Here is a 20,374-nt window from a genome sequence, read left to right as displayed (position 1 = left end):
TTCTTAATCACAGACTCAACCTGCATGTTTACCTTTAGAGAATCCTCGACTAGCACTCCCAGATCCCTTTGTGCTTTGGCTTTATTAATTTTCTCACCATTTAGAAAGTAGTCCATGCTTTTATTCTTTTTGCCAAAGTGCAAGACCTCGCACTGGCAACCATATTACTGCTGGTGTGGGTGGGAATGGGAATGCTGTTTTGTGAATCCAACTAGTCAAAAGATGGTGGTCCTTTTTCTCCCCATCACTGACACAATGACTCCATCAACACTCTCCCTATGATCCTCCCTTTGCTCTGGTCCTCGCTGTCTCTCTCCCAGCCCCAATCTCCCTCTCTCCTCACTGTCTTCCCTTTCTCCCCACAAAGTTCACTCTCCACTTGTCCTACCTCTCCCTGACGAACTCTATTTCAATGGGTCATTTCTTTGCTGTACGTGTGTGGTTCTGGGTTTGTGCACACATGCAGTTGCATGCAGCACTGGGCATCAGCTGACATTGGCTTTCTGTCCCTGTGGAACATACTGCCCCACCTTCAAGAGCAGTCAGCCAATGTTTGGGCCAGATGCTTACAGATCAGGACTTGAGGATATCCTTGGTCATCTTCCCTGGTGCCAAACTGGCAGGCCCCTGGTGAGGGGACTTGTCGGGTGGAACTGGGCTAATGCTTGAGAATCCATGGTGATGGCGCAACCTCGGGCAGTACCCTTGATGCGCTCAGGAGCTCCCTTAAGAAGATAGCCCCCCCTCTGCCTCCAGTCAATATAGTGAAACCTGCCAGGTTGGCCACTTGGAGTGATCTCCTCCCACCAACAGTTAAACCCTTGCTGCAGAATGAGGCCTTCAAGTGGAAATTAATTGCTCATAAGGGCCAGCATCAGCCCACTGGCAGAACGGTCACTTTATGCTGTTGGCAGAGTTGTGATGGGGCTAGGGATGGTTAAGGGGTTAGCTAGATTTAACAAGCACACCTGCCTTCAGACTTAGAGTCATAGAGATGTATAGCACGGAAACAGACCCTTCGGTCTAACCCATCCAAGCCAACTAGATATCCCAACCCAAACTAGTCCCACCTGCCAGCACCCGGCCCATATCTCTCCAAGCCCTTCCTATTCATATACCCATCCAAATGTCTCTTAAATGTTACAATTGTGCCAGCCTCCACCACATCCTCTGGCAACTCATTCCATACACGTACTGTCCTCTGCGTGAAAAGGTTGCCTCTTAGGTCTCTTTTATATCTTTCCCCTCTCATCCTAAACCTATGCCCTCTAGTTCTGGACTCCCCGACCCCAGGGAAAAGAATTTGTCTATTTATCCTATCCATGCCCCTCATAATTTTGTAAACCTCTATAAGGTCACCCTTCAGCTTCTGATGCTCCAGGGAAAACAGCCCCAGCCTATTCAGCCTCTCCCTGTAGCTCAGATGCTTCAACCCTGGCAACATCCTTGTAAATCCTTTCTGAACCCTTTCAAGTTTCACAACATTTTTCTGATAGGAAGGAGACCAGAATTGCATGCAATATTCCAATAGTGGCCTAACCAATGTACTGTAAAGCCGCAACATGACCTCCCAACTCCTGTACTCAATACTCTGACCAATAAAGGAAAGCATACCAAACACCTTCTTCACTATCTTATCTACCTGTGACTCCACTTTCAAGGAGCTATGAACTTGCACTCCAAGGTCTCTTTGTTCAGCAACACTCCCTAGGACCTTACCATTAAGTGTATAAGTGCTGCTAAGATTTGCTTTCCCAAAATGCAGCACCTCGCATTTATCTGAATTAAACTCCATCTGCCACTTCTCAGCCCATTGGCCCATCTGGTCCAGATCCTGTTGTAATCTGAGGTAACCCTCCTCGCTGTCCACTACACCTCCAATTTTGGTGTCATCTGCAAAATTACTAACTGCACCTCTTATGTTTGCATCCAAATCATTTATGTAAATGACAAAAAGTAGAGGGTCCAGCACCAATCCTTGTGGCACTCCACCGGTCACAGGCCTCCAGTCTGACAAACAACCCTCCACCACCACCCTCTGTCTTCTATCTTTGAGCCAGTTCTGTATCCAAGTGGCTAGTTCTCCCTGTATTCTATGAGATCTAACCTTGCTAATCCGTCTCCTATGGGGAACCTTGTCGAATGCCTTATTGAAGTCCATAAAGATCACATCTACTGCTCTGCCCTCATCAATCCACTTTGTTACTTCTTCAAAAAACTCAATCAAGTTTGTGAGACATGATTTCCCATGCACAAAGTCATGTTGACTATCCCAAATCAGTCCTTGCCTTTCAAAATACGTGTACATCCTGTCCCTCAGGATTCCCTCCAACAACTTGTCCACCACTGAGGTCAGGCTCACCGGTCTATAGTTCTCTGCCTTGCAGACTGGGTAAACATAAAATCTAACCCATAGAGTCATTATGGCACAGAGGAAGGCCATTTGGCCCATTAGATCCTTGATGCCTGTCTATCTCACTTACTTATGCTATACACAGAACCCTCCAAATTCATTCCCCTTAAATATGTTGGCACTTCTTTTTGAAATCACTGATTGGCTCTCCTTCCACCTCCCTATAGACAGTGGTGCACGGCCACTTTGTCTCAGTGTCTCCTGAACCTCTGGCCCAAAAACTTAAAAAAGTGACACTTGACCTGGTTTCATCAGCTAATGAAAACAGCTTTTCTTTACCTACCTCATCTAAACCTTCAATAATCTTGCACACCTCTATCATATTGCTCCTCAATCTCCTTTGCTCCCAGGATAACAATCCCAGCTTCCCTAACCTAACCATCTGCCAAAACTCCCTCTGCCCTGGAACCAGTCTTTGCGATCTTGGTTTTCGAAAATCAGTATTTTCCTTCAGCCATACTCAGTAAGTGAGCATATTGATTTAATTTCACCAAAATGTGCATCACAGCTGTGATCCATTTAAATTTCCCACACCCACGTCCATAGCAACCCTTCCATTAAACCTTTACCTATGCTCCCGTGAAAAATGAGACAAATGTAATTGGGCTTGTAAGGAAGAATCCACCCAAAGACCTAACCAATTTTTACAGTGCTGTATAATCTCTGCAATGTACCTGTTTAAAAGAATTTTAAATAGAATGGAGACCTACGCACTTTATAGTTGGACCTAAATCTCATCAGAATATTAAAAATGAGTCATGCGTGATGACTTGTGACAAGACAAATTTTGACTGTATCCAATTAAAAGTACACAGTTGTGTAACTTACCTTCTTCTTACAACACTTCTGTCACCTGAGAGCTGTAGACGTACTTTCTGTTATTTTCATGTGACGCTGATGAATGTCAGATAGTTTGGATTGATTTTCAAAGCGAAAAGCTTGAATGCTGCAAAGGAAGAAAAAATGCCTATGAATTCTAATGAGAGTTTCCACTTCAAATCTTTAACCTATTTCTGTCTCTAATTCTGGCAGACTTTGTATTTCCTGTGATGGTTTTTCCAAGTTTACTTCCTAACAGTTAAATCAGTGTTTACAAGCTGGGAATTAACAGAACATGAGTTCTTTGAGATAAGTCTTTTTTTGGCTATACTTTAAATTCTCCAATCAGCCTTCCTAGTAATAAAAACAATAAGTCATTATGGATCATTTGATGATCCTACTTAGGTTTTAAACTTTGTGCTATATTTAAGTGTAAATATTTGTTTCTGTTTACATCAGGGTGTTGTAGTAAGTTAGTGATATAAAAAGTGCACTGTGCAATCATCTTCTGTTGTGTTATATGAAAACTAAATGAAACGTTGTAGCTAGTAAAGGTGCCTGTTCTTTAACAGATAACAATACAACTTGGTGGAAAGATTAACATGGTGATCTCTACACAAATATAATAGAGATTGGAGGAGGAAGGAAATCCTGAAGGTGATCTGTGACCTAGCAATCAGTTGTCATGTCTATGGACCAAAACCCTGGATCACCTCGAGACATATTGAATTCTGAATTCCAACATGTGTCTTTTCAAAAAAGGAGTAGGGGAGCCAAAAAAAAACTGACAATGAATGTACATTCAGTGGTTGTCAGAGGAAAGAGAGGGAGGTCATGGAATGTCATACCTGATAAGATGCCAAGGAAGCTTCAAAAGAGTGGAATTAAAAGGGAGAAACGTGCTACTAACTGAACAGTAATCTCCTAAGAGTTTTCTCAGACTGCAAACATTATGAGCAAAATGATAACAATCTGTTTGGGAAATAAGCTTGTGTTCTCCCTTTTCATGAATACAGAAGAACAATGGTTAAAAGCTAATTCAATCCTGATCTGTACCTGCTATGGAAGAAGTGAGCTGAGCTGCTCATGTGCACTAACCCGGGTGAGAGAGTGCTGGTGTGCTGTGCGAGTCATAGTTAAAGAACTATCCACGATTCATCCTTGTATTGTAGGCAAAGGAACTCTATAATTCTGAGTGCGAGAAGCCAGCTAACAAAGAAACAGGACAAAAGAATTTCGCCTAATCTACCAAGCCAAGAATCTCAAAATCGACTGCTTAACTATCAATGTTCCACATTACACTCTTCAGGAAGAGCCCAGATGCTGGCCAATATATCTTTTTAACTTTAATTCTTTTTGAACTCATTTCTAATCTGTGTTTTTGTGGATGCCATTATTACTTCACACATTTAATAATTAATAAATGCACCCTTTCATTAACTCAAGAGTGCCTGGTTAAATTGTCTTTTAAAACATAAATTCATTTGGTGTGGGAGAAAATCAAACAGTAGAGAGGGATCTATTGTGATTTAATCTTGTTGTGATCTAGTGGGGGATGGGTGAGTAAAGAAGTGGAGCCAATTTATCCCTGGAGCTTAATGATTTAGGGTACCCCAACTTCAATAACTTGGGGAACCTCATTATTATTACAGGTTTGAAGTCAGCTTAATTCTTTACCATCTTTTTTGGGAATAACAGGCATCAAGAATTAACACTTTTTTGTGTTAAGAAATCTAGATGAAGAGAAAAGTTCCACTATAAGAAGATATCATTACGAGAAGGCAAGGAGACCAGACAAATCAAAAAAATTGTTCTTAGGTGGTCTGAAGTTAGGTCGAAAACTTTATAAAGGTACAGACTGAAGCAAAAAAATGAGGCGGAGAAGTATTTCATAGCTTAGAGATAGATTAGAAATCTGCTTGGCAGTGCAGAAATCATACACTTGTTCTGTGAATATAGAATGGGTGCAACAAAGGCCAATTTCTGGAATGATATCTTGGAAAGGAGCCAAGAAGTTAAGTTTACATTAATGATGAAGTCTATTGCTTTATTGCAAGGAGTAAGGATCCTCCTTCCCAGATCCACTGCATTCCTGAGGTCAGATGCTAACCAGCCATTAACTCCTCTCTGATCTCCTGGTCTCTTCACCACCCACCCCGAGAGCTTAACTGAAGGTTGCTGCTGGTAGGCAAGAGACCTAAAATGGAACTTTTCAATATGGGCAAGCTGTCTCTAAAGATCGGGCAGATTGTAGCATTTTGCCTGCGATATTAAAACAAAGCACCAGCAGCAATTTCAGGTGGCTCTTGAGCTGCTCACTCCTGGTACTGCCCTCAGTTCATGGTCAACAGCAAGCGAATCCCCTCGTAAATCCTGATTTCAGCAGATGAAGAATGCAGAGCATGGTGTACAGGGTGAGTTCTTGCTTCAGATGAACAAGAGGAAAGTTCAGGAGGGCAATGACCATAGCAATATCAATAAAATAGGCAAAGACAAGAAAAATTACAACACAGTGAAAGGTTGGAGGTTAGAGCTGATCTCCTATCAAATATCAACCAAACTGAGCTATAAAAGCAAGGTACATCAGAAAAGGCCAAAAGTAGAGTATAAGGGTATCAGATATCCTTCAACAAATCTGATAAATTTTACGAAGTTGGAGTTACTTATTAGCAAAAATACATTCACACACATTACCAAGAAATGTACGTGCATTAATACTTAGTAAGTCTACAGCACAGCATCTGTATTGTCATGGCAAGGTTTGTATGATACTGTGGGAAAATGATAGCATTCCACATCCCTGCTATAGTAATAACATTGTTCGCATCCACATAGTTCTAGTAATGTCCAGGAAAACAAAGAAAACTGTGCGAAAACTCAGCAACAACAGGCAGGACTAAACTGAACAATTTCAAGGAAAAGCAGAAAATAATGAAGGTAGCAATCACTTTGATTCTAATACTCACTGCAATTCACTAGCAGTTATTGTCATAAATTACAGTACCAAATTTTCATAACATTTGGATGAAAACACAAATTGAATGACAGCTGTGTGCTTCTTATCCTGAAGATCATACAGTATTGCAGAAAACCAAAAATAACAATTAGCACCTTGCATTTTTCTTTAGATCTGGATGCCAGTTATTGCTGGGAACAACTATTCTGCTCATTGTGCTTTCTTTGATTTTGTATCCTTGGTGTAGGAGAATCTTAAATTATAGTGCAGACTGGTTTAATACTCTCAAACTCTATTCACATGAAAATTATTGCTTTTAAATTTGCTTGCAAGTCTCATCAAATTACACAATTATAGATCTGAATGCTAGTTAATAGTTGTGTCTTGAAGTGTCAAATATTTAAAATATTTCTTTTGACATCAAAACCAATTGCAGTAAAAAATCTCACAACTTGTATTCAATTCCAAATCTTTCTGGGCGGATGTTTCCGTGTTTAAAGTGGCTGCACTCCATAATCAACTGTTTCTTGTTTCAAAGTTCATAATTATACTTGGTTATGGATCAACAACCACATTCCATTTGAACTCTCTTTTCAAAATATTCAGGGATAATTTTTATTTTAACAGAGGGATTTGGTGAAGCAAAGAGTCAGGGACAATGTCTTTTTATCTCTACCTTTGAATTTGATTGCAGAAAATTCTCCTTTGTCTGTCAGGTACAGAGGCCAGACACAAAAATATTTGAGGTTACCTCAATTCGTTTCTGAATAGCTGTGAATCCAAAGCTATCCATAATTCTGTATTGTTTAGTAAACTTATAAAAATAATTGGGAATAATAAAGTGACAAATAAGGAGAGAAAATCCCCTGCGCAGGGTCACAGAATTTCTGCAATATGGCAAGTGGCCATTTGGCCCATTGAGTTTGCACTATTCCTACCCTATTCCTTTAACATCTCATTTCCAAAGGCTAGTCCATATCGCCTGCACACTACAGGGCAATTTAATGTGGCCAATCCGTCTAACCTGCACATCTTTGGACAAGGTCAGAAATCACATAACACCAGGTTATGGTCCAGTAGATTTATATGAAATCACAAGCTTTCTGAGCATTGCTTTTTGTCAGGTGAAGTCTTTGGACTGTGCGAGGAAACCGGAGCTCCCAGACTCCTCAGAGACAGTCACACAAGGCTGGAATGGAATTCATGTTTCTGGCACTGTGACCAACGCTAACCATTGAGCCTCTGTGCTGGTCCCACTCTCCCAACCCAATTCCCATGAAACAATAGACACTATGTCTTGACTTGAAACATTGCAATTGGTTCCCTTTCCTTGGATGCGTGCTTTCTTCCCTTCCATTTTGTCACCAACAGTCCCTTCTTGTCAGCAGCTATCTTTGACAACTGTTGCCCCACCTCTAACATTTCTTCCATCTCCAAAGTCCTTGAACACTTTGTTGCCTAACCCATTAATAGTGAAGGACTACCAATATTATTGGTATTCAGGATATCATATGACTTGGAGGAGAACTTGTCTGTAGTGGTGTTCCCATATGTCTAATGCCCTTGGCCTTCAAGGTAGTAGAGGTCATAGGTCCAGTGTGTCCTGTTAAAGGAGCCTTGATAAGTTGCGGAGGGTATCCAATAGATTGTACACACTGCTGCTACTGTGCATTTGTGGTGAAGGGAGTGAATGTTTAGTTATTGAATGGATAGGGTGACTGCTGAATGTGTAAGTGGGGTGTCAATCAAGTGTACTACTTTGCCCTGGATGATGTTAATCTTATTGTAAGACCATACAAAATAGTAACAGGAGTAGGCCATTCAGTCCCTCGAGCCTACTCTGCCATTTAATAGGATCAATGCTGATCACTCTATCCAGTAACCTTTGATTCCCCTACTGGATCAAGAATCTATTTCAGTATTAAATATTCACAAGGATTCCGATTCTACAGCTCTCTGTGGCAAGGAATTTCAAAGACTGAAAGAAGAAATTCCTTCTCATCTCAGTCTTAAATTGGTGCCCTTAATTCTGGGACAGTCCCATCTGGTCCCATGAGGTGAGAGGGGAAAGATATAAAAGAGACAACTTTCGTTGTCTAAGGGACAACTTTTTCATACAGAGGGTGTTACGTGTGTGGAATGGGCTGCCAGGTGGAGGCTAGTACAATTGCAACATTTAAAATGCATCTAGATGGGTATATGAATAGGAAGGGTTTGGAGGGATACGGACTGGGTGCTGGCAGGTGGGACTAGATTGGGTTGGGATGTCTGGTCGGCATGGAGGAGTTGGACCAAAGGGTCTGTTTCCATGCTGTACATCTCTATGACTCTATTTACCTTATCAAGCCCCTTAAGAATCCTATATTTTTCAACAAGCTTACGTCTCAGTCTTTCAAATTCCAATGAATAGAGTCCCAACCTGTTTAACCTTTGCACATAAAATAATCCCACCATACTGAGGATCTTTCTAATGAACCTTCTCTGAACTGCCTCCAATTAAATAATATCTTTTCTCAAATAAGGGGATAAACTACCCACATTACTTTAGATGTGACCTCACCACACCTTGTACAATTGCAGCAAGACTTCCTACTTTTATATTCTAACGCCCCACCCACTTAATATAAAATAAACACCAACATTCCATTAGCCTTCCTGATTACCTGCTGCATCGGTGTGCTGACTTTCTCTGTCCCCTTGTGTTGTAAATTGCTACAGTTCTTTTTCATACTGTTCTTTTGTTTACCCTTCTATCTCCACATTTTTTCACCTTGTACTCTATTTGAGAACTTTTTGCCCACTTATTTAACGAATCGATATCTCTCTGTGAACTATCATACCCAAAATCGTTTGTAAGCTCAATATCACAGGCTTTCATTCCTACTAACTCCCAGCATTCAGCTATTGATCTTGGAGCAAAGTCAGGAGCCAAATGGTTTTGTCAGAACCCGAACTGAGTATCAATGAGCAGGCTATCCTTGAGTACCTGCCATTGATAACACTTTGAAAACCACTTTAAGAGAATTCTAATTGGGCAGTGATTGCCAGATTGTTCTGTCTTGCACGGACAGGATAAACCTGGAAAATGTTTCATTTTGTCACCAATATTGTAGTTATAATGTACTGATGTAGCTGATGGCAAAAATCCCTACTTTATCACTACTTATGGTCAGATCATCCCTGCTTCTTGTTGACAGTCTGCACGTTCAATGACCACTCATGTATGAGGTGTAATCCGTAAAACCAGGAGCCATTGTTTTTGGACTGCTCAGTGCAGATAGTGACGGGGTGGTGGGGGGGTGGGGGTGCAGAATAGGTCTGGGATTAGAGATTTCATGACGTGATGCTTAGGACATCACAGTTGTATGAGGTAGCCTGCTGGTCTTTTCCTGTTTGGCAATCACATAGAAACCCTGAGACTAAACTAAATTACTACCTGGAAGAAGAGGGAGCCAAAACTGACTGTGAAATGAAACAGAGGAAAATATTTTTTTATATGTTGCTTTCCATTTGAGGAAAGAGATGCTAAAGGGTGTTGAATATTGGTCTAGAGGTCATATTCACCCTTGTTCTGTAGTATTCTGTATCTTGGCATTTATTCAATACAGAGGCTGCTCATCTTAAAAAAGATTAAAAAGACGCAGATATCATTGCTCACTGTAGCTAACAATTACACAAAGATAATTCAACTTCATCCAGAATTTAAACTTTCTTTATATTGAGACATCTTATATGCTCGAAAGGACAATGAGGAACAAATGCATCTTCAGAACCAGTGAAAAGAAACTGTGCTTTTGCATGTGTATAGCATGTGCATTCAGTCGATACACACACACAATAACTGTAAAATTGCAGGTGCAATGGGAATAACTGAGTTAATTATAAAGGAGAATTAAGCAAATATACACTGTGTCGGTTGACATGTTGTGATCTCTGATCTATTATGGGTTGAAACTCCAGCTATATTTGAGTTTGCCTAATTCCACGACAGATTGGAAGTGTAGAATTTGACAAGTTTACACTGGCAACCAAAACTGATTTTCGAAGCTGCTAACTGCACTCTGAGTTTTACCTAGCAAGATAAAGAAAGAAGATTTAATTGCATATTTTCCAAGGTCCTACTCTGAGTGGGTGATAAAGACCCAAAGTGTCATATTCTTTCCTTTCCAAATTTCCAGTAGATCTTTATTGGATTGATTTTCCCCCTGGCATTCCATCAGTCATGACTAACAAAAGTGGAATTGTCATTAGGATTGTCAAGTTTAATAACATAGGAAATGGTGTGTGAAATACTTTTATTTAGTTTTGGAGTATATCTTGTTAGAACACAATAAGAAGCACCTTTGAATTAATTCAGATTTTCAGTGCTGGTATGTGCAAGGATATCAGGGAATGCAAATGGCTTAATAATTAGAGCTGAGGGTAATAATAGTGAAAGTTATATAGTATTTAGACAGTTCGTACAATCAGAAAAGTGTTATTAGCCTTTGACAAAGCCTTGCAAATAGTGGTGGAAATGTGATAAGCTTACAAAGTCATTAGTCATTAAAGATAACTAGGATTGTTTCTCGGATCAGCCTAGTAGAGGCAGGCAGAGCTGTTACCAAAAGAATAAATTACATAGAAGTCAAGGCTTTACAGCATTTTCATTATTGCATTTTGAGACAGGCAGGCTCAGAAAATGAAATTGTATCATGTCTCCACTCCTAATGACAAGCCTCCAAGTAAGGTCAGAAGTGAAAGCTTCAGTCTTAATCTTGGCTCTCCTTACTTTGGTGATTTTACAATGGCAGTAGGCGAGAGGGTGCCTAGCTTGTGTGTTTTGTTAAAATCAGGAACCTTCCAGGGTTGTTGGAGGCCTGACCTCAGGACAGGAGAAAACTCAGGGACTTGGTATAGCTTGTGTTTCACCTGCTGCTGGACAGAGCAGTTTCAAGGTGATTTTAGGAAAATGTGAGACATCTGAGGGGTCTGACAGGGAGAAAGCTAATTGCTAGCGTTGATCTACCATATATTTCATTTTTGTCTGTTACATCTTGCAAGATGTAATAAGTCTTTGGCTTTTCATCTCAGTTTATTACGAATAAAAACAAAACTAACAGAGAAAGGCATTTGTGTGCAAGTACAAATGTAGAATAAAGATGTTCCATACATTAAAACATATCCATTCAACACTCATGGTCCAAGGTGTAGGATTCTATGATGCATTGGACAGAGTACTATCTGATGTTAACTTTCTTGAACTTAGTGACCACTTGTAGAGTATATCAGTGATTTTGAAGAAATTATGCTGCCCATGATGATTTTGCACACTTAGGTTCTAAAATAATGAACATGTTTTAACATTGTGATTAATATTGCAGCATAACAATAAATATTTCAATTCTGTTTTCCTCACAATGCATATATCACGAAGGGCAAAAAATAGACAGCAATTACAAACATTCGAAGTCTTGCTTCAGGCACCAATTTCAGCTTCTGCATCATACATACATGAAATTTTGACATGAAATTCAAATGGACACATTGTCAGAATCGCAAACCAATAAAATGTTGCATGCATATGTAGCCTGACTCTTTACTTGCAATCTCTGGCATATTATTGCTGAGATAATAAGGGGCTCACATTTATTAACAGTAAGGATTACTAATTACAGTTTTCATTTAATTAATACTTTGATAAAGCTTTAATGCTTTCCTATTTGTTTTTAGATTGACTGGTTTCACAGTACACAATAATAGTGACTACAATTCCATCTTCCTCCTTCTCTGAGATTACTCTTTGGGTTATGTTTGCTAACATATCCTATCTCTTCCCGATACATTCTTTCCCAAGTGGCTACAGAGGTTGTTCATATCCGGCAAGCCCAAAAACTCCATGGTGACTGCATGAACAATTGCAATGATGTGACAGAAAATCATAAAAAGGCTATTTGCTTTGGGGCGGATATTGAGGGACTTCTGATATGTGACTACACAGGTAAGTGTGTGCAAACATCCCTTCCAGGTACGCAGACAAGGAAAGCTTAAAATGTGCATAGTTACTTATCAGCATTGTTTACTTACACATATGGGTGGATGACAGGAATTGGACTGAAACTAATTCTTTTTCCATTCAGTGAAAGTATATACAAAACCAAACAATTTGGATTCAGAAACAAAAACTTTGTTTTGCATTATATGCTGCATCTTATTCTTAATGATTTTTTTTTTTGATAATGCTTGTAATAATTAAAGAACATGAAAATATGATTTATGGAGCAATCAGATATTAATTCACAACTCATGATCCAATAATAATCGAATCTAATAACTCACCTTTATCATGAATTACTTAGCTAGTCAGATCCAGACGTTGTGCTTTACCCAAGTTGTAGACTCATACAGTCATACAGCATGGAAACAGACATTTTACTCCAACAAGTTCATGCCAACCATATCCTCAAACTAAACTAGTCCTATTTACCTGCATTTGGCCCATATCCCTCCAAATTTTTCCTATTTATGTACTTTCCAAATGTCTTTTAAATGTTGTAACTGTACCTGCATTCCACCACTTCCTCTGGCAATTCATTCCACACATGAACCACTCTCAGTCTAAAACATTTGCACCTCCTGTCCTTTTTAAAAATTTCTCATTTTTATTCACTCGCTGAATATAGGCATCTCTGGCCAGGCCAGCATTTACTGCCCATCCCTAATTGCCCAGAGGGTGTTAAGAATCAATCACATTGGGTCCAGAGTCACATGTAGGCCAGACCAGGTAAAGATGACAGTTTGCTTGCCTAAAGGACATTACTTAATCAGAAGGGGTTTTCCAACACTTGATATTGGGTTCATGGTCATCATTTGACCCTTAATTCCTGATTCTTTGTTGAATTCAAATTCTACTATCTGCCATGCAGGATTTGAACTCAGAAATTAGCTGAGATTCTGGATTAATTGTCTAGCAATAATACCACTAGATCATTACCTTCCCTAAAAATATACCCCCGCGTTTGAATTCTTGCAGTCTAGGGAAAAGACCCTTGCTATTCACCTTCTCTCTGTCCCTCATGATTTTATAAATGTTGATAAGGTCACCCCTCAACCTCCTACCCTCCAGTGAAAAAAGTCCCAGCTCAAGGTTGAAGGATTTGAGCTATAGGGAGAGGCTGAACAGGCTGGGGCTGTTTTCCTGGAACGTTGGAGGCTGAGGAGTGACCTTATAGATGTTTACAAAATTATGAGGGGCATGGATAGGATAAATAGACCCAAAGTGTTTTCCCTGGGGTTGGGGAGTCCAGAACTAGAGGACATAGGTTTAGGGTGAGAGGGGTAAGATATAAAAGAGACCTAAAGGGCAACTTTTTCACACAGAGGGTGGTACGTGTATGGAATGAGCTGCCAAAGGAAGTGGTGGAGGCTGGTTCAATTGCAACATTTAAAAGGCATTGGATGGGTATATGAATAAGAAGGGTTTGGAGGGATATGGGCCGGGTGCTGGCAGGTGGGACTAGATTGCGTTGGGATATCTGGTTGGCATGGACGGGTTGGACTGAAGGGTCCGTTTCCATGCTGTACATCTCTATGACACTATGACTCTATCCAGGCTATTTTTTTTAATCAAACCCTCTATTCCTGGCAACGTCCTGGTAACTCTCTTCTGAATCCCCTCCAATTTGATAATATCCTTCCTAGAGCAGGGTAACCAAAACTGCACACAGTACTCCAGAAGAAGCCTCACCAACATCCTGTACAACCTCAACATGACATCCCACCTCCTAAAAAGTATTGTGGAGTTGGATATTTTAAATACCACGCTGTCTTAAAACAATGTGGGTAAAGATGTATTATAAAATACATTTTATGAAATACACATATGTTGTACAACATTATATTCACTTAGCTGTATCTTTAATTAAATGAGACAGAACACAGCACACTCTCAACTATTCTTCATGAGATTGTTTTTATAACACACATATGTATTTTGGTTTTTGACCATAGTGAATTGTGTATCTTGCATATAAGATCGTGAGAGACATGGATAGAGTGAATTAATTCAGTTTTTTTCCCAGGGTTGGGGAATTAAGGATGAGAGGGCATCAGTTTAAGGTTAGAGGGGAAAGAATAAAAGAGAACCTGAGGTGCAACTCTTTTACACAGAGGTTGGTATGCCTTTGGAATGAGCTGCCAGCAGAAGTGGTTGAGGCAGGTGCATTAACAACAGGTAAAAGGCATTTGGACAAATACACGGATAGGTAAGGTTTAGAAGGATATGGGCCAAGTGCAGGGAAATGGGGTTAGCGTAGATGGACATTTTGGTCGGCATGGTCCAGTTTGGACCAAAGAGCCTGTCTCAGTGCTCCAGGACCCTATGATTCTATGACTCTATTTCATAGCATGCTAAATCACCAGAGACCCCAATAAATATACAGACTACCATGAGTACATCAGAAAAGATAAATATACACCTCCATTTTATTGGACTGACAGAAAGTAGATGTAGAGCAACCACAGAGTCCCTCTGAAGTAAAAATGTAATCTCACATACACTGCAGCATTCAGGCATTTGATTCACTTGACTGCCAGTATTAGATGGACACACAACATTTTTTTCAAAGAATATAAATGCATTCTACTGCCCCACACCCCCATCCCAAAGAATAGTATCCTTCAATGATGGAACACATACAAGTGGCCTTCCAATAAAGTTGTCAAAAATTAGATACACACATACCATCTAAGACTGTAGTTGTATCCTAGATCAGTTTATATATGTGTGTATGTGGAAAAAAAACTGGATTAACAAAACATTCAGCATATTTAAAGGTTTTCTAAAAAGAAATGGTCTTTATTTAATGATAATCTTTGCCCCTCCTCATCTGAAAACATTGATTGTGTTCATGCTCAATTTATTGGGATCGAGGTAACTTCTGCTACCTCACACAAGTGACAATAAAATACTCTACTGGCAAATCATTCAACTGTAGGTATACTCATAGCTCTGCCCAATCAATTCTCAAATCTGTACTTTCTAGTAGAAGGTCCTAGGGAGTGTTACAAGAGACCTTGGAGTGCAGGTTCATAGCTCCTTGAAAGTGGAGTCTTGGTAGATAGGATAGTGAAGGCGGCGTTTGGTATGCTTTCCTTTATTGGTCAGAGCATTGAGTATAGGAGGTGGGAGGTCATGTTGCGGCTGTACAGGACGTTGTTAGGGCACTTTGGAATACTGTATGCAATTCTGGTCTCTGTCCTATAGGAAGGATGTTGTGAAACTTGAAAGGGTTTAGAAAAGATTTACAAGGATGTTGCCAGGGTTGGAAGATTTGAGCTAAAGGGAGAGGCTGAACAGGCTGGGGCTGTTTTCCCTGGAGCGTCGGAGGCTGAGGGGTGACCTTATGGAGGTTTACAAAATTATGAGGGGCATGGATAGGATAAATAGGCAAAGTCTTTTCCCTGGGGTGGGGGAGTTGAGAACTAGAGGGCATAGGTTTAGCGTGAGAGGGGAAAAATATAAAAGGGGCCTAAAGGATGGTGCATGCAGAGGATGGTGCATGCATGGAATGAGCTGCCAGAGGATGTGGTGAAAGCTAGTACAATTGCAACATTTAAAAGGCATATGAATAGGAAGGGTTTAGAGGGATATGGACCAAGTGCTGGCAAATGGGACTAGATTGGGTTGGGATATCTGGTTGGTACGGACGAGTTGGACCGAAGGGTCTGTTTCCATGCTGTACATCTCTATGACTCTATGACTCTAAAAACTACGGACAATTTCTTGTTGCCTTCACTAACCTATGGTTGCTGAAGGCATTATTAATATTGCAGCTACAATTCTAGCTGAGTTGGTGACTTAGAACAAGCTTTAATTTGAAACTGGCACTCACAGGTGTATATGACGCAGTTTAGATTAGATTAGATTAGATTACTTACAGTGTGGAAACAGGCCCTTCGGCCCAACAAGTCCACACCGCCCCGCCGAAGCGTAACCCACCCATACCCCTACATCTACATCTACCCCTTACCTAACACTACGGGCAATTTAGCATGACCAATTCACCTATTTGCATATGGACTTCTCTTCTGATAATTATTTCCATTGAATTCAGTCAGAACACAAATTGGGATAGAAATGTACAGCAGGCTGCCAATTTGCTTTCACTATTTTGCAAGATCACACACAAAGTCAAAATTATCTCCTTTGTGTCCCTGTAGCAATTTGTTTAAAGAGACAGTTTCATTTCAAAATTAAATATTTGCACAGTCATTCAAGGTAATCTCATTTACTACTTTTAGGCTCCAATTTTATTTCAGTACTCAGCCCTGTTGCACTTTCTCAATGGGATTGCTGTTCAGCATGGCTATGGTGCTTTTTGATTCAGGCTTCTTAGAACAGTAATTTCTTCTTCAAAATAAGGAGTGCTAACTAATAACTTTTAATTAATGAAATTGTTTTACTTTTATGGGGTATCAGCGAAATAGTTATTTCTGAGAGCTTTAAACAGTCAGGTGTGTTTTAGTTTGTCGCCATCTGACAGAAGAACTAATTTGTGTCAATTTTGAAAGACCATTTGCAGTTATTGAAAATCTAAATAGAGAGTGCATTCTTTTTCTGCTTGCTGATTAAGAAACCATTTATTCTGGTCTTATCTCAGCCAGTTATAAAGGCAAATAGCAGGTTGCCCATTTTTTACACATGACAGGCAGAGGGTCATTCGGAACACTTGCTTTTCTGTTTGTCAATGAAGGTACTTTTCTGTTTGTCAATGAAGGTACTTTTCTGTTTGTCAATGAAGGTAGACAATTCAGGACTTATTAAAACCACTGACGTTTGCAGACTGCAAAACAATGCTTTATTTTTGTAAAAGAATAAATTCCTTAAACCAGATTGCTACCTGTTCAGCTTTGCAAACAATCTCAAATGTTTTTCTTCGAATTAACCAGATCATTTTTGTCAGGGAAATAATAATCAGTCATTCCATGCCAGCAGACTTTCAGGTATTAGGTAATTATCAACTTGCTAGCGGCATTTGAATGCTGAATGTAACTTCCAGTCTCGCTTGGGAGTGGCTCTGTTAGCAAAAGAACATACCAGGAACATGTATTAACCTCAAACCACATTTTGTATGGAGCTAGATTGAAGCCTAGTCAGGATTTAAGCACCAACGTATTTAAGCCATGTGGGAATTCCCGTGAATGACTGGTACATATATCAGGATTCATTTATCCGTACACTTATATTTATGCTTATTTAGAAGACTACTGTCTTTAAAGTTTGTATATTTTTTGAAAAATGCAGTTTTGCACAGGTGCAAAAAAAAAGAGAGTCAACTGTAACAAAAGGTTTACTTATTGAGAGACAGGCACTAAAGACAGACATTAAAGATAGACAAGCCAGTCTGTACAATGGCATGTCTCACAGCTTAGTTTCAACTGAGTAATGAAACGCATCATTCCTTTTGCATCAAACCAGAATGCTCCCTTTACATTTGAGAAAAGCAGGAGGTTGCCCTCAAGTCTCATACTCCAAGGAGGAAGGAAAATCATCTGTTTTTCTGGACAGTTCACCTGCCAAGTGTTTGAATGAGGAAGTCTTCTAGGTTTTGCATAGAAGAGCTCAAAGACAGGCTGGCTGTAGAGATCAGTTCAGTTTGTGAGAAGTTCTCTGGAAAGCAAGGTAGTGGCAAAAGGGCAGCTAAAGGGGTAGAGCATGTGATTGTTTTTTCTAATAAATAAAATGGTAAATTGAGTAAAATAAGCGACATTTGCATACAACCGTAAATCTTTATGTTTAATTCTCGCCTGTAAGTGAGAATAACTTAATAATTCATGTTTGACTGCAGTTAACTAAAATGTTTCTCAATTCGACTATTCAAAGATTGGAGAATTATGTGTCAGGACAACATCCAGTTCAGATCACAAGGGGCTCCTATTGCTTTACCTGCAGGTTCCCATTATTGTATAATTAGATACTTGGAAGTTTATGCATGCACTGCATAACAAGCTTAGGCAATTTAGGGGTCAACAACACCTGAGAGGATATCTGAGAATTTTTCTATAGCCTTCGGGCTGGTGCTGTCAACAGTTACGTCTGGTTCTTCATAGCATGTGCCTGGTGTTTCCTGAAACATATCCCTCACTGGTTTGCACACTGATTTGGAGACAAGGGTTTTTGGCAGCATGTTTGTCACAGTCTGATTGTCTCTCTTGCTGTGACAAGCTATGACACAGCATCTGCATATATAACCTCTCTGATTACTTTCTCTGTGACTTTAGAGAAGTCTGGAAGAGATTCTCCAAATGGAACTTAACTTAATGTTTGCAGACAAGTCTTTGGTGCCCTCCTTAAACATTGTAGCAAATGAGAGATCGAAGTGTTGGGAAGCCAGGATGAATCCTGCACCTTTGCCACTTGAGTTTGTGAATTGCTTTGAAGACTGTAAATTCAATTTGGTTGACTCTTACTTGCCCAATGAATGACTTTGCAAGCCATTCAGTTCTGTCAACCCACTATGAAATCTGCCAAATCTTCTTGCTAATCTGGAGACTTGGGCCAAACTTGGGAGAGTTTCCACAGACCACTCGAGCAACAGCATTCTCACGGAATCAGGGCTGACAGACAATACCCCAGACATCCCATTGCCAATCCCTGGTATATTCTGTCCCACCAATAGGGCAGACTCAGCTGAGGAAGTGACACAATGGTATACAGTCATGAGGGAGTTCACATCATTGACTCTGAACATGGGCAAAGAAACCTCCAACTGATTACAACATACCACCGCCACCTCCCCTCCATTCAACTATAAATCAGTTCTACTCCATGTTGAACAGCAGATAGAAGATGCACTGAGGGTAATAAGGCTGCAGGTTTGATTCTGGATTGGAGATTTCAATGTTCATTTTCAAGTGTGTCTCAGCTGCACCAATACTGACTGAGCCAGCTGACTCCTCAACTACACTGCTGCTAGACTTGACCAACTACAAATGGTGAGAGAACAAGAGGGAAGAACAAATGTGACCTTATCTTCGCCAATCTGTCTGCAGCAGATCCATCCATCCAATATTGTCACCACACTGTTTTGTGGAAACAAATTACCATCTACTCATTGAGCATTCCCTCTAATATATTGTGAGACAATACCAATATGCTGAATACAATAGTGTTTTTAATTCATAATTCATCCACAGAATGTTTGTGTCACTGACTGGGCCAGCTTTTACTACCCTTCTCTAGTTGTCCAGAGGTCATTTAAGTGTCAACCACATACTGAAATCGCAGACCAGGTAAGGATGGCAGATTTCCTTCCTAAAAGGATATTAGTGAACTACTTGAGTTTTTTTTCTCAACAATCAGTTACAGTTTCATGGTTCTCATATTTTTGATTCTAGATTTTTATTGAATTCAAATTTTACCATCTGGCATCTGAGAGATTTGAACCTAGGTCCCCAGAATAGTACCTGCATCACTGAATTAATAGTCTAGTGACAGTACCACAAGGTTTCCCCTGATATAGCAAGTGGGCATTCCTGAGGCACTATGGGCCATCAACAGCAGCAGAATTGTATTCAACTGTTTGAGACGGAGACACCGCTCTCAGCAGGTAGCCAGCTCCTGCATATATTTTTTGTGAAATACACTTCCAAGGATGTTCCAAAACAAACAGTTTAAAAACCAATTGCCATTGTTACTTTGTGTATGACTAAAGTGTGGGCTGGTGTGCTATGATGGTCATAACTTGGGTACAGCCATTAAACACCCCTGTACTGCAGGTAAAATAAGAAAATGTGGTCTCTGATTCTCAGTGCTGCCAGCAATGCACCATCAAAAGAAACCAGGACAAAAATAAAATCCTTAGATTATAAAGCCAAGAATCTCAAAATTGACTACTCAGCCACCAATATCAACATTACCAGCACTACCCAGTGTAACAGCTACATCATTCTGCAATCTACACTTCATGAATGGTCCAGAGACTGATTTGTGTACCTTCTTGTAACCTTTTATATTTTTGGACTCACTCATTATTCATAATATGTATTGTGTAATTATTTCTTCCTGTGCTGAGTAATTAACAACACATGTGAGCGTTAACTAAGGAAAGCCTGGTTAAATTGTTTCCTTTTAAAACATAAATTCAGTTGTGGGAGAAAGATACCCACAAAGGAAGGGATACTTTTTAAATTAACTTTTGTGGATA

Source organism: Chiloscyllium punctatum, chromosome 9 (genome assembly GCF_047496795.1).
Source record: "Chiloscyllium punctatum isolate Juve2018m chromosome 9, sChiPun1.3, whole genome shotgun sequence".
Classification (NCBI taxonomy): Eukaryota; Metazoa; Chordata; class Chondrichthyes; order Orectolobiformes; family Hemiscylliidae; genus Chiloscyllium; species Chiloscyllium punctatum.
Note: the sequence above shows the minus strand (reverse complement) of the source record.